This window comes from Cygnus olor, chromosome 8 (assembly GCF_009769625.2).
Source record: "Cygnus olor isolate bCygOlo1 chromosome 8, bCygOlo1.pri.v2, whole genome shotgun sequence".
In the NCBI taxonomy this organism is placed as follows: Eukaryota; Metazoa; Chordata; class Aves; order Anseriformes; family Anatidae; genus Cygnus; species Cygnus olor.
The window spans coordinates 21,128,529-21,144,387 of record NC_049176.1 but is presented as its reverse complement, the minus strand read 5'-3'; the positions used below and the strand labels follow the sequence as shown (position 1 = coordinate 21,144,387).

General features: G+C 39.3%; 1 protein-coding gene across 3 annotated transcripts in view; it reads left to right on the top strand.

Moving 5' to 3' along the window:
- Positions 1 to 15,859, top strand: part of ST6GALNAC3 (ST6 N-acetylgalactosaminide alpha-2,6-sialyltransferase 3) — a 220,837-nt gene that overhangs the window by 31,800 nt on the left and 173,178 nt on the right. Inside the window, exon 1 of one of the 3 annotated variants that reach the window (XM_040566118.1) lies at positions 1,530 to 1,656. The exons of the other annotated variants lie outside the window; for them this stretch is intronic. The gene's annotated coding sequence lies outside the window, so the exon portion shown is untranslated. Of the gene's footprint in view, positions 1 to 1,529; positions 1,657 to 15,859 lie in introns of those variants that run through there. 3 annotated transcript variants of the gene reach the window in all.

The window sequence follows — 15,859 nt, the reverse complement described above, 5'->3', positions numbered from 1 at the left end:
TTAAGAGGTGATAAGAAAGAATGTAATTATGTTGTTGCCGACTTCAAAACACGTTACGTGCCTCACCATCGCATAGAGTAGTAAGATCAGTTAGTTTTTACACAAGAGGGCGCTCTTGGAATTTTAAAAGATACTCGGCTCTGGTAGAGCTCTTTATTTTTTTAAACATGCATGTATATTTTAATATGCCATTTTCAAAGCTCTCCTGATTTTCTAAGGCTCGGTCTGCTGTCTGGAGAAGTGCCCCTTTCCTTCTGTATTTACCTTCACAACGATTAGGACAGACACCTATTCGTGTTACACCTTCTAACCACTCAATCTGCTGGGTGGGAAGGGATGATTGGCAAGGAATCTGAGCAGCGCAACCAGGAAGATTTTGATAAGAGTTATGTAAATGGCAGGCAATCACTTCTGTGTAAGATGTGGTATTTGCATGCTGTCAGTCAGTGGTGTGACCTAGTTGCAGGTTACTGACAAAGCAAATCCTCGTATTGGCAAAGTACTTATTACAATTTCAGTATCTGGAGAAAAGCATCTGCTTTTAGGGTAATGTAGAAAGGGGGAAAAACACAACTAAAAACCAGAATCTCTCCAGAAAATCATAGAGCGTTGTTTTGTAAGGGATTTTTTTATACAGAAAGCAGTGTCTTCAGTTGTGGTCACTATGTTGGGTACAGTCAAAACACGGCGTAGGGGATGTGGCCAGTAGCTGAAGAACTTGCAATGCACTAATCGAGGATGGTGACAGCTGGGAAAGGTGGAAATGCCATTTCCTACTGAGTTCATCTCATCTGTCGTCACCTGGGTATGATGATCTTTGAATGTGCACTGGCCTGGTTACGATTCAGACTGGATGCCATAAAGCTCAGAGGCTGTGTAGGTCATTGGCACGGCCTGTTGATACATTTCTTGCCACAGAAACTGGGTTTTATGTTGGTGAGAGAAGGCCCAGATTTCTGGGAAGATACATATATTAAATTTGGTTCTGGCTTTTTGGAGCTTATGGGATCAGGTTCTTCCACTGTCCTGAACTGCAACGTTTTTTTTTCTGGAGTTTCTCATCTCCTACAGTTTGCAAAGGGAGAACACTTGCTATATGACATACAAACCAGATTAAACCATGTTAATGCATTTGTTTTGGCATGTAGTATTCTGGGCTCCTTGTGAGTGTTAGGCAGACGGTGATTTCTCCTAATGCCTCCATGTGTAGCTTGGTGCCCTCTCTTTCAGAACAGCAAACCATGGAGGGCAGCCCTCTCCCATATCCCCACTTTACCTTCTGACTGAGTTATTCTTCCTATTGCAGAATTACCACATAAATAGCCATAAATAATCACATTACTAGTGCTATAGCTGCATAGTTCTGGTAAGTTTGAGGATATTTTTCAGTGTCTATAAAAACAAATGATTGCTTTTAGTAAGGTATTTAACATTCAACCTCTATTTTTCCCTGGTAATGAATTCTGTGGCCCAGCAAGCTAATGTGTTAAAGAGTATTTGCTGTTAATTCGCTTGCTTTGCTTCTTATCTTCTGTCTTTCAGAATCAGTGACTACTCTTCTTCTATTCACACACTTATGGGTCTGGAAAGGACTTGTCATTGCCTCTGTGATCCTTGCCCTAGGGCAAGGTCAGCTGTATTGGTCATCTTGGACAGGTGATTGTCTAACTAGTTTTGGACACCTTCAATAAGGCAGGCTTTGCAGGCTAAACTATCGCACTTCATTGCTCTTAGGAAATGCTGCCCTTGTCAGTCTTGCTCAAACTTAATCCCTTTACTGCTTGTGCTGTCCACCTGGCATGAAGAACAGTAGCCTTTTATGTATTTGAAGCATATCACCTTGTCATCTCTCCTTTGAATTAATTGACTTATTTACCCTAGCCTTCCTCATATTTCTTTAAGATTTCTGATCTGATCATTCTGATTGTTGTCTGGATTCCCTATTTAATTCCCATTTTTTTGATATGTGGTGCTCGGAAGTGGGCCTAATATTTTAGCTGATACATTACAGTCTTACAGTAGAACAAAAGTATTTTGCAGCTGTTTCTGTATATAGATCCTATAAGATGTGTACTTTCCTTTAGAAGGCAAACAGAGGCATTTCTTTAATTCTAAAATAATCTTCAGATCTTTTCTAGATGTGTATTTCAGTTTTGCTGCTTTCTTGCTCTTCATCAAACAACCCATCTGATGAATCCAGTCTTAGCTTTCCTCAAACTTCTCATTTTTTTCTACGTGCTTCAGCCATAAAAATCCAATTCTCCAATTTGTTCTAAAATTGGAATATCATAACTGACTTTACCATTTGTCACTTTAATAGCATCTTAACACTTCCAATATTTGTCACTTTGCACAATGTAAATTGATCTCTTTATTTGATCATTAATCCACCTTGAATGTAAAATGTAGTGTTGTGTGGCTTTTTTTTTCCTGATTTGAGGCCCAGGCAAGAACAACAGATGAGAAGCAGTCAAAATGTTAATGTAATTTTAATTTACTTTGAGTTCAGCCCTAGTGAGATCTATTTCTAGAGAATGACCTTCGTTTTGGTCCCTGCGGTGAAGAAATCTTTTGTAGGCAACTATAGGCCATAATATACCAGTGTTTTTTAAGCAGAATTCCCCACTGATTTCTTCAGGGAATTTCTCTTAAAATGTGACATCACAGCAGAGCTCACTCTAGTTACGTATACCAAATGAGAGGATGCAGTTCACTTACATTTTTGAGTCTGTTGTGTAAGCTCCAGTGGCCACTAGAGGGAACGAGAGATCCCAGGCTGTTTCCATTTCAAAAGAAATATTTTTTTTCCTCATTAGTTTCGGATTCATATCTAAGAAATAACTGCTAATCTATATTAGCTCATCTTTTTATGATAAGAACATTTAGCATGTGCATAAATGTTTCAAAATCTCAGCTCCACTGTGTGTTTGCTAGCTCTTCAGCAGAAATCAGGTTGGTCCCACAAAAAACAACAATAAAAAACCTTACAGGAATTAAAAAAAAAAAAAAAAAAAAAGAGGGGTCTCTGATTAGAGAGGTGCGTTTTTTTTTCTCCCTCAGAGAACATAGAGCTACTGGCAAAATATTGGATTAGTGTTGCAAACTGTCAGGGCCTTCATTTATAATACTGTCAGACTGTTTATGCCAGCCACTAATGACTACAGAACAGTAGGCATTTTGTGTTACTGAAAAATCTAAATTACATTCCAGACAGGTTGACACTGATGATCCAAAGTGCAGGTTTGCAAGATGATAATTCCTAATCTCAATAGAAAAGAGGTGTCAAATTCAATTTTACTGAGGGACTGATTGTAATTTGCCTTTTAACTCTAGGATGCTACAGAAACAATCCCCTTGATTCAGCTCTTAGTGTTTTCTGTTCACTTTTTGTTCTGCCTGCACACAAGCAAGTGTACATAAGCTCATGTGTTCCTCTGAGTTACTAGTTACCCATTCTCTGTAAGCATGATTTAATCTTAAGCAAGCTCAATATTTTATTAGTTTTAGCTGTCATTAATCCTGAAGATGCATCAGATGCATGGGGATATTTGAAATAAATCCATATATCATGAAATGGGGGCTTCCCTTATAAAAAAATAAAAATAAAAATATGCATAATCTAGGCTTGTAAAAGGGGTAACAGGACAGGAAACAAAAAATCCTCCTTGATTGAAATAGGTTATAAGACTCAGTAAAGTCTCTGTTTGTTTGTTTGAAGAAAACTGGGGAAAAACTCAGTTTTGAAGACTTCAGATCCTACGTGTACTTCCCCAGAAGCCAACAGGCCCACTTGTGTGAATAGAAATTGAGATGGGCTGTACATCAGTGGTTTGTCTGTCCTTCGTGTGTCCAGAACGATATTGTGCTAAGTGGTTTAGGATCTTAAAATAAATAAATAAATGAAAATCTAGTGTTACGTACTGCAATACCTGTTGAAGCTCATACAAATTCTGATCTCAAAGTGCTTCAAAGAACAAACATCCTGAGTGTCTAATACAGCCTACACAATAAATCTAAAAGCTTGTTTTAATGCCAGTTTTGATGGGGGAGGAGGAGTAAAATCGGGGGGGAAGTCCCAACAAGAAATCCGAATAATGAGAGATTTGGGGGTGTTTTGGTAGCAGCTAGTGTAATCATGGGAAGTGGTTAGCATGCTGTTACAGCCTTTTCAGGATGAATAATGTTACACTTAATAAGAGGCTTAGGATGAATTTACTGATAAAAACAAGCTTTTATAAGGTCTTCAGTGTACACAGTGCTTACTGGCACTGGACCAAACAATCTAAAAGAAATATGTGCATGCCCTGAAATAAATAACTTTGAGCTGTCTTATGACTTTCAAAATACATACTAATTTAAGAAGAATAGATCTAGACATCTCTTGCCCTGAAATAACTCACCTACCCTCAGTATTTGCACAGTGTATGTTTGGATCACTTCTGAATATTAGCATGATCCAAATTGTTACCCTGTGCAAACATTTACTAAGGCAGTGTGAGGTATATTCTGTAGTTTGACGGAACTTAAAATGCCAATTAAAAATGATGACTTATTTAATGTCAACAGGCCATACCCTGCAGTGCTTACTCAAGCAAAATTCTAATTGACTCCAGTGGGAGGTTTGCTGAAGTAGGAACAGCGGTGAGGAGAGGAAGAGGCATAAGGAGAGGCATGACCTCAAATATTACCCCAGGCATCATAAGGAGAAGCATTTTGTATTTCCTAGAACCAACGGGGAACCTGCCTCCCTTAGGGATGGGGATTGAGAGTGGGGATTTCTGTACATATCCAGAATTCCCTGCAATTGCAATTCCCTTTAGGAAATATTTTTGTTGAAAGCTGACTTTTCATCAAAACTATAGATTTAATGACAATGAAATAACTCATGAGCTTGTATTTGTTTTCCCAAATGGATATGAGATGATGAAATGCGGGGGGAGGAAAGGAGATGAGGTAGCATTAAAATGTGAACACAAGAAATCCAAGTGTTTAATTCAGACATATTTTACAAGAATCTTCTCTTTCAAGTATCTTCATTTAGAAAATTTCTTCCAATTTTATGAAACAAAAACCCTTAAATATTTGATCAAGAACCAAGGTATATAAAAGAAAAATGAAGTGGCAAATGAACAAAAACAACAACAAAGATAATTTCCATCTCTATTAGGCTTTATTTAGGGGCCTTCTGGTTCTCACTGTCCTACTCCCACTAGCCAGAAAAAAATGTTCTTTTTCCTTGTGACCCAATAAGATATAAGAAACATCTTTTAAATGATTGTTCATCTCTATCCATTGTTCTTCTCTCTTCATTATTTGAATATTATTTTGTGCTTTTTGAACTCAGAGAAACTCTGTGCAAGTCTTTGGTTGTTACTATTAGAGACATGTTCTCTAGACAGTCAAGTTGGAAGGGTTCATCAGTGGCTTTATTCCTAAATGTTTTTGACAGTAACAAAAACCCAGAGAGCAAACTGGATTGATTACTATTGACTGATAGGTTAGTCGGTTTGTTTTTTTGCAGGTAGCAAGTTACTCTGTATTCAGAGTGTAAGTATAAATTACAGTATTTCGGTTACCTTTATTTTTAAAAAAACTGCTTTAATTTAGTAGACTTCTTGTACAACTTTTACTACTACTAAATATGAATTTGGCAGGAAAAAAACACTACTGCAGGCTGATACACAATGACTGATGCGGTAAGGAGCTAAACCAAGGGAAATGCATCTGGACGTCTTGAAAGATAAGAGAATTTCATACGTTTGACCTTCTCTTTGTAAATGTACATATATAAACTTTACATTTACATAAGTGGCTAACAAATTAATTTGTAATGGGTTATATATGTCTTTAGTAACTTCTGTTCTACCTTCTCCACCTTGTTCTCACGCAACAGAAATGTTTTAAGAACAAAGGAAATGAAAACTGTATTGTCCTTTTGCAGAACTTTGCCATGTATTGCCAGAGGTCCTGGCTCTTCTGCTAATGTACTACATCATTGTCAGCAAGTGATGTCTTGCTTGGTTTTATCATTTCTATGGCTTTACCTTTTAAAAAAAAAAATTCTCCTGGATTTTCCTGCTGCCTTTTGAATTTTCCTAGTTATCCTGAGGGATAATTAGATGATCTACATATGGAACAACAAAAAAAATACTGTTTAAGTGCAGCTATTGTTTTGGTGGTAGAGGATGTGAGATAGGCATGTCAAAGGAACAGGGCAGTTACAGATGTGTTCAGTGCAGGTTCCTCTCTATCCTTTCTGTTCTCCACATAGAGAATAGAAGTATTTCATTACCAAAGACTTTTCACTGGGTAACTTAAGAAAAGGAGGACTGGCAAGCTGCTCATTGCATAGAAGCTTGTAACTTGATTTTAACTTGACCGCTGTGGTTCTGCTCTGTCATGAGTGCATGTCTTTAGCATGGAGTTGTCAGGAGAGCTGACATTTATTTAGGTGCCTGGTAGTCAGGGAACATTTCATGTAACAAATGTGTTTTTGGAGATCAATTTTCTATTGGATTTTTGCATCCTGTATCTGAAAATTTAATTTATTCTATCAAGAACTGATTTAAATAGACTTTCAGACTAGGGCCAACTTTGATCTGTCAATGACTTAAAACCTAAACAGGTTTCTCTTTCTATCATATTTTTTCACAGATGTACGGTAGTTTCAAGTGTTTAAAAAAACCCACTGATTTAAATATTCTCTTACTCCTAATCTTTCTGTTGGCTCCCGTAATTCAGTAGTGCAAGGGAAATGATGAAAACTCTGCACTACTTTTCTCTCTTTTAATGGTTGACTTCAGCGTAAAGTCAGATTTTTTTTGCCTTTAGTCCTTAGTTGTAGCTGACTTCCACTAGAGCTGTGTGTGGAGACTGTCTGAGCGAGTATTCAAAGACTTAATTGTGTGCATGGATGTCTGTAGGGCAACTTACTGCTGCAGTGCTTTTGCTGACATTTTTTTCCCCTAGTACTTTTGTGATCATAAAATCAAGGGCGTTCATAAGTGCGTTCTAGATGGTTCTGGGGGGTTAAAGTATTTCCAGTTAAAACATATGCCCACTATAGCTCTATCCTACAGAAGGTCTTATGGCCATTCAGTCAGGAAATTCTATGTTTAAAAGCCCCTTGAAGGCTGTGACCCACTGCCGAACTGCTCGTTCAAATGCAGAGGTCATTCTTGGCCTTCCAGGATGCAGGTAAAAGTATTAGCTCAACTAATAGCAAAGATGATTGGATAGTATTTTCTTAATTCCTTTGCTTTTTGTTATGAAAATTTGCTTCTTGGTAACTATCTTGCGTGTGGACCCTGTAAAAAGATACATATATATTAACAGAAATGCCTTTAAATGAGTTTTGCTCTCCTGAAGTGCAGCCTGTTTCCAAGACCTATGCTAAGTGAAAAGCATCTTTCCAGTAACGACTGTAGGGAGAACAAACAAACAGAAGATTGAACTCTGCTTGTGACGGTCACTCCTCACAAAGGAGGACATATGTGGAATTTGTTCTCCCTGTTGTTTTTACAGCGTGGGCGCTGGTGGCTGTTCTCTTGTGCTCTGGTTGTGCGCTTCTGCTGTTTGCTTTCATCTTTGGATTGTGTATCCTTCTATGTTTCTTAGAGTGGAAATTTTTGTATTCTAGATTTGTTCAGTTTAAAGAATAATTATTATATTTGCTTCATAGTAACTATGCCATCTAATCCATATTAAGCATTTCAACTAAACATGTGGACTGGTTTCCAAGGAAACAGCATTCCCTCCCTGTCCCTGAACCCCTCGTGGAAATTTTGCAAGTGAAGTGTCTCCCTTTAATCGCACTCTGTTGTTGCCATCCTAATCCTGAACTTGGATTCCCAACAAAATTATAGCTTTTTAAATGTTTGCAATGCTGTCGTGAAGTTTACCATGCATTCCAAGTGATTTAAGATACTTAAATGGTATTGGAACAAATTACTGCCTTCATTATGACAAACAACAGATGAGTACATTATACAACTTAGTCTCAGTTTCTTTAACTAAAATACTGTGATTGTTTTCCATCCAGTAGTTCTGTAATTACTCTTTCTTTATGTTCACTGTAAGAATTAAGCTGGCCTTTTTTTTTCCCCTCCCCTTTAATGGCACAATATAATTCTTGGCCTTTTTCAGGAGGAGGATCGATTATTTAATTTCTGTATCAACATGAGTAGAATGTTGGTCTAAGCTGGCTAAAATTTGGCAAACATGATTTGCTACTTTCTAGTACTACCTTCTTAGCATCCACCTTTTTTTTTTCATTCTACTGAAAGTTTTCTAGTAGTACATTTAAAGAAGTTCAGCATATTTGCTAGATTGCTGATAGGATCTAAGCCTGTAACTCTGAGGAGTGTTAAACACCTAACACTTCCATCGCTAAACACCCACTTTGGCATATGGGTTAAGGAAAAGCAAACTTGATGCCTTTGTTGAATAAAGGATCAGGCAGGGTTTTAATTAACGGGTGTTGGTACGTGATTCTCCCTCTGAGGTGTAAACAAGGATCAGAAATGTTGTTGCAGTTTCCCACTATCCAGAAGGGTATCTGCACAAGTCCGTTCTGCACGTGTTGTTCAGCCTGCTCCCAGGTGACAGTCGTTCTAGCTGTGCTACCTTGCTGGACATGCCAGGTGGATGTTCAGCGGTTGGATCTGAAATGTGGGAGGTTGCGCTCTCCTAGCAGCTCTATGTCAATAGGTACATTGACCAACATGACGTTAATTTCAGATCAACTACCAATACACTAGCAAATTTTGTGTAGGATGCTCTTTTGTGAGAGCCAGTGAAAGCAGTGTCTAGAGAGCTTCCATATTTTTTTTTTTTTAAAAGAAGGCATAAAATTAGTGCACTGATAAAAGATGTTTACAAGAATCGTGATCTGTATTGGCTGCTGTGCAAGAAAAGATTTGTAAAGGAAATTTTGTTGGATACCTCCATGTTGCTGATGAAGTGTTTGGAGTAACCAATGGAGGAGAGCAGAGCATGCTTGCCCAAAGTTTCAGCATTTAGTCAGAGTTTTATATATATGGGATCAGATAACTTTATGAAGACAGATATCCAATGACATGCTGCTGGTATTTTATCAGTGTTTTGCTTTTGAAGGAGCTCTCAATGTAGTATGGCACCGGCATGCAGATGCAGTGGCTGTCTGAACCAGTTGAGTCCGGGACCCGCTGCTCCTCTCCCTCGATGCATGGGCTGGAGCCACCTTCTGAGGATGTAAGCTGGGGAGGACGTGGGGGAGATGGGGATGATATTCTCCTCAGATACTGAAGTGATCCCACATCGTCAAAAGAGGATTGTTTTTGTAGAATTGCCGAGAAAAGAAATTTGTACTTAATATAAGCCAGTGCTATGTAGACTGTAGAATATGCTGATAAATATCAGAGCTTAGCTTACAAGTCTCCAGAAGTCTGATAAAGTTAAGCATACTTTTCCAAGGACTCTTTGCCATTGCTTTGAATTACTCCTAAGGAAATTACTTAAAGGGCTTGGAGAACTGAGGTGGTAAAGAATGTAGCACCGAAATAATTGATCCTTCTGGTTTATTAGGTTGTGTCCCTGTTGTGGAAGTTTTGTCAATAACAATAACACTGTGGAGATGTCTGTCTGCAGTTAGTCTGCAGCTAGATCAAACATTTCATGGAGTTCTAGCAACATGATTTCTCCTTGAAGAAGGTGATGTATTATTTAATTTGTAACTAAGTCCTGGGACATCTTGAAGCACAGCACTGTTATTTATCTTTTCGATTCCAGGCGAAAGTCCACTGGTTATGTACAACAGTAACCTGAGTCTGTCAATATTTGGCTTGCATGCAGTTGACAATGATTTTGGAATATTTTCAGTGCAGAATTAAAGACGTCACTTTGTAATTTGATTTGAAAGGATAGGGTGTTTGAAGGAACCCTTTCAATATAGTGTTTACTGAGTTCTTAAGCAGGTGTTTCTTTTGTATTTAATAACATTTAAGATGTATTAATTTTCAAATACTGGTCTAGCGCATGGAAATACTTCCTCAGTAGGTACCAAAATTACACCACTGTCTTTTGTTTCTGCAGTCATAATAGAAGTCCATTTGCCTGGATATACTGTTAACTCACATACCAAGCCATCCTGCTCAGGATTGCTCTTGATAACTGTTTGGATGCTGAACAGTTAAATTGGTGCTGTGTTGGCACTCTAAATGTTGCAGCAAGCCTATGCAAAAATCTGTTGCTGCGGTGCTATGCAAGCTTTTCTGCATTAGTAACATCGTGCTAAGTAGTCTCTGATGGTTTCTTTTACTAACGTTCATACGGTGAGGTAAACCTGGAGTTTTAAGTATCTGATTGTGCTGACCTTCACTTCAAGGAGGCTTTTTATTTAAGCTTTTAGCCTTCCATCGGACGGAAACATTATCATCAATAAAAATAAAATAAACATCTAGTCTTGCATTCTCTGCTTACTTGAACAGAACTATTCATAAACATATAGCTCTTAGTTTGGCAACTATGGACAGTCTGATGACTGCATTTACACCTAAAAATTTACTGCGGTGAGGGACATTCCATTTCGAAAGAAACTACTTGGTAGATGAGTTGGCAAACAGAATGACTTTGTCATGTTTAAAGCAGCTCTGCCAAGAATTGGATGGAAAATGCTTGTTGTCTGTTTGTACCTTTGGAAATGAGAGGCACAGAAGAGGTTTGACTTTAGTCAAATAAAATATATGAGACTGTCTTGGTCAATGAAGGAGCTGACATATTCTGGGATATTATTTTTTGTAGCTTCTGCCTTTAAAATGTGACTGAAAAGGGAAGAAATTTGATGACCAGTGGCAGTCAGTGCCAAATTGTCTGATGAGGGATGCAGCCATAAAATGAGGTTACTTTTATGAGTTACTTTTATGAAAGTTCAAAACATTTTTCTTGAAATGCCAATGTGGTGTAGCCCATGTAGCATATTCAAAATATACTATGAATAGTCCAGGACAATATTAAGGAAAGTCATCCTGTGAATTAGAAGGTCAAAGTATGGTGATGGACCTGGAATTTTATTTCTCCCTCTCTTAATCATGCAAAGTTTTTACCAAAGTGCTCCTCACTTCAGTTTGGGCTCTTGTGAATGGGCTCCACTGAGCTGTGCTTAGTGTATCACGTTCGCAATGTATTGATGCTTCAAGTGGGCCTCTGGCATAATGTTTGTATGGAACTCATAAAAGTAAAGCAAAGAAACCCTTTGAGCTGCGTGCAATTTAGATCTTACTTGTTGGAACTGAAGACTGGAGGTAATTATTTACTTTTGTTTCAGATTAACTGTTTCCTGTCCTTCCCAAAGGGAATAATCTTTCCCTGCCTCTTCCTTTGTACAGCAATTTATTTTACTTACTCCTGCACTTTCTAAAAGGATAGAACAGTAGAAAGGAAAGGGAAACAACCTTTGCTTTCCAAATGCTTGGGGCATGACACCGTCTGTTTTACTATGGCTGAGAAGCACTCCCTTGTTATAACTGCTCATGATCTACATCCAAAGTAATAGCAGGGACCCAGGGGGTAAAACTTCAAGGCTATTCTGAACTGCAGAAGATGGCATGATCCAGAACTGAAAAACCTTCCTAGAAGTTTCCCTGTGAAACTCCTCTGCCACTTGCAGTAAAGGAGATCTGGTTCTAGTCTTCCACTGTGTGAGGTTCTTTTTGGTTTTGTTGTTAATGAGAAGTTTAGACCCACATAGCCTCAAATTTGTGTTAGGTTCAGGGATATTTCTGTGGTCACATTGGCAAAATACTCAGGGTGAGATTAAGTTTTTAGTTGGTAGGGTTGATTGTTTATGAATTAAAACAAGGGAGGACGTCTCTGAGAAGAGGGGTAAAAACAAACAGAAAAATCTCCCCACGTTCTTAGCTGTATTGTCCAATCTTGATGATTTTTGTGCCTGGAAGTGTTGCAAATTGCTACCTGGCAGCACATACTAAATCTGTGTGTGGTAGCTGACGGATTAAGCACTAGGGATTCCAGCAGGGATTAGGCCACACGTTCTGAAAGTGCAGATGTCACTCCTGTTTTACATCACAGAGCTGAGTTTAGCTGCCGTATGTTTCACATAAAAACAGGGGCTGTTATATCATCCCAATCTTCCCTTTTTTTCCCACCCTATCCCACTTTCTCATTTTATTTGCTTCGCATTGGTGTTCTTGGCACTGTTCGTCCTCGTGGAGATTGAGTGCTAGCTGCTGCAGTAGCAATGTGAAAGCAATGTCAGGCTGTGAGCCCACTGCGTGAGCTGGGGAGGTCGCCTCTTGGTTGAGTCTGAGAGAGGAGGAAAAAGAGCCGAGAGGACTTGGGGGGGGGGAGCTGAAGTGAGGCAATTCAGTGGCAGAATAAAAGTAGGAAAGTAGAAATGGAAAACTAAATGAGACATAAGTTTGGGAAAATTGTCCTGTCTCTGATACTTGTCAGAGCTGCCATCTTTCAGTCAGCTTACCTGTAGTTTGCTCGCACTCACGTAGCTTACTAGATAATGTGTTTGTATATTCATCTCAGATGCACTTTACAAGTATGCATATGAATTCATGTAGAACAATTAAAAGTCATAAAAGAAATATGTCCTGCCCTGAGGTCTTGAAATCGATGTGGGGAGAATTGAGCTACATGCATAAATGCAGCAAAGGGAGAGAAAGAACTCACTTTCACCAACTGAAAGCAAGACTGCAGCCAAGTCTGAGCAGAAGCAGCCGCATGTAACTCATTGCTGCTAGTCAGCAGTGCAGCAGGACCTACTGAACAGTAACAAATACTGCTAATAAGTCTAGTAATACCATCAGGAACAGGCCTACACTTCGTGGCAAATATGTCATTAGTGACTCTTGTTAGTTTTCACTGTGCTCAAGGGATGCAGCGTTGGAACAGTGCCCTAGGGAGACAGTCAGTGGGCTTACATCACCACGAGTGTTTAAGGAGAAAGGGGCTACTTCTCTTGAAATACTTGCTTTGCTCCAGTTTTGGGAGATGCTTTTTAAAGTGTAGGTACCGGCTGCGTGGAATTAAAGGCTCCTCAGGCTGTTTCTTTCCTTCAGGGAAAGCTTGAAAGAAAATAGGAGTAGTTTTTGTTACATGGAGCTCTGTGTTAATATGACAATGATGTTATATTTCTTGCATCAGGGTTTCCACTAATTGCCTGCCAGGAATTAATTCCTCTTCTGCACTCTGCCCTTTCCCCGTACATATTTTAACTTTGTTGAGAGCAGGCTTCCTTGTGAGCATCAAACCCAGGATGTAACTGGCTTCTGGATAAGAAGTAGGTCAGGTCAGTGTAATCACCAGGAAGCTGGTACAGAGAATTCCCTTGTGTGTCTCGGCACAGATTTGTTTGCAGGCGTGTGATCATTCAGGTTTCTCCTCTGGCTTAGCCTGGCAGGGGCTCTGGGAGCGTTTCAACCTTGTGCTGCAGGTGTGGTGTGGAACTACCTGGGCTTCCCTCTGCTCCTTAGTTCCTAGCCATTGCAAAGGTGGTGTGTGCCACAGGTGCTTTGGCGGCTTCTTCTCTCTAGTTACAGCAGACCAAGTATTTCGCTACTAAATGAAATTGTGTTCCTTGAGTCTTTCAGCTTGACGTAGCTTGTTCGGGTGCAACCTGGTTGTGTATCATGCAGAGGTCAGACTGGATCAGCGGCCAGAAGGATGGGTCTGCTTTGCCTTAGCCGTCTGTGTCCCCTGCTATGCATGGAGGGCTTAACATTTTAAGGCTGACTCTGTTTGGGGAACTGAAATTAGCATTGTTTTCTCCCACGCAGCCCCCTATGTCCAATCCTTATCATGATTCCAAGGACAAACTGGATGTTTTGCCAGTGTTTTCTCCAGACTGAGATATCTTTGAAGAATTAGTGTTTTCCACCTGGCTGTAACAGGTGGAAGCAGAACAACTCTTCCAGCAACTTACCCACAAATGTCTGCCAGGAGAGCTTAAATTACTAAGCAAAGAGTCTGAGAAAGATATTTAAGTTTTTCAAATAGAAAAACATTTCTTACTCATATGAAAGCATCCCCATTGCTTCTGAAGATGGTCTTTTCTTTCTTCAAGTACTGCAGAAGCAATTCTGAATGGGAGAGATCCTCTAACATAATAATATTAAAGGGATAGGAAACGTGATATTTTCAGCTTCTACTCTGCTCAAACTCTAAAACCTAGTCCTGTCTTGCAGTTCTGAAGCATGCATAAGATAGAAGAATTATTAGAAACTACTTCTGCCTCAACTCATGCTTTTCCCTAACCTGTTTTATTTGGGTATAATTAGGAAGCATGGGTTGCTGTTTTGTTGTTTTCATTGTTTGGTTGTTTTTTCTTCTTCCTTGGCTTTTCACAGACTGTAGGTTCCTTGAATAACAAATGACATTCTGATGTTGTAAAATAGCTTTGGAAAAGACTTCAGAATTCCTCATTTGTGGACTGCAGTATTTATTTAATCTAGTACTTAGAAAATGAGATTTTAAACTAGGTAGCTCTAGTTCTGTAAGCACATTCTTGGGTCACAGCCAGACTTCATAGTTTCCCCACAACATTTACAAATGCACGGAGCAGATCTGTGTGTGATTAATACTGTTTTTATCCAAAGCAGTGAAGTCCAATTTCTTGTAAATCTTCCATATTAGTGTGCTTTAATAGTTAGTCAGGGATGCGAACAGAAGAACCCTGTAGCTGGATGAGTAATGAAGCATAGCTGCGTAAAGAAAAGACACGATGCAAATCAGCAGGGATTGAAGTGGGACCTCTGGCACCCAACCCCCATCTGTGTAATTTGAACAAAAGAGGAGCTCCTCTAGCAGAAGTGAGCTGTTACCACAAACACCAGCTGCCAGCAGAGGATGGAACTGCACACCTGAGATGTGCGTGCAGCACAGGGAGCTGTGATGGCACCTGGGATCCACACCCTGCAGTGGGGACACACTGATTGCTAAGACCACATACTGTTCAGGTTTTATTCTCTCCCATCATTGAGCACTGTCTGGAGAAGGATCCATGAATGCAGCCATATTAAGCCCTCAGTTGGGAACCTGTCCTGCCCTTTTTTTCATGTGAATCAGCAGTGCTGAGAAAAATGCATCATTCATCTTGTCTTTATTACACATCTAAAATTTTTCTATGTGTGTATATATATAAATGAACGCAAGTCAAGGAAGGGCAGAACAAATTGGTGTTATAAGGACTGGAAACCTATCTGACTTTGAGCATGTTAATTTTTCACAGTTGAATTCTTGTTGCTAGTGACCCAAACTTTTGATTATTTTTTTTTGAAGTAAGCCTGAATCTTTCCTTTCAGAGAACAAGAAATTCTTGATAGAATAGACTTTAAGAGAACTTTGCCATTTTCTGCTGTAGTCTGCTGATGAAGTCTCAAGAGCATGTTTTGCCATCTCTGCTGGTCCCAGTCATGACTTGGTTAGTTATGAACAAGCTCACTTGCTTTTTTGTGAACTATGTTCCAGATCTCTGCAGTTTGTTTATGAATAAATTTGTGTATGCTTAAACAGAGGTACCTTTGCTGCCGTGTAATTTGCCTTGAATGACTGACTCAGCCTTCAAAGATAGCTGAAGTAAGGCCTTCTCCTTTAAGGGCTGACATTCAACATGTCTTTAAACGAAGTAACATGCAAAATGTGTGCTTTTGTTTGGTTTTGAGTTTTGATTCTCATTTTGGTTTTTCTGCTCACCCAGTATTGAATAATTTAGGAAGTCTGACCATTTAGCCAGCTCCCAGTAGCAATCTGTAGGTATCTTCCTACGTTGCCCTAATTTCTGTAGTGAGCCATGGATGCTATGTTCCCACTGCTTAGGCTGGACACCATTATAGGAGTTACTGCTGTTCTCTGG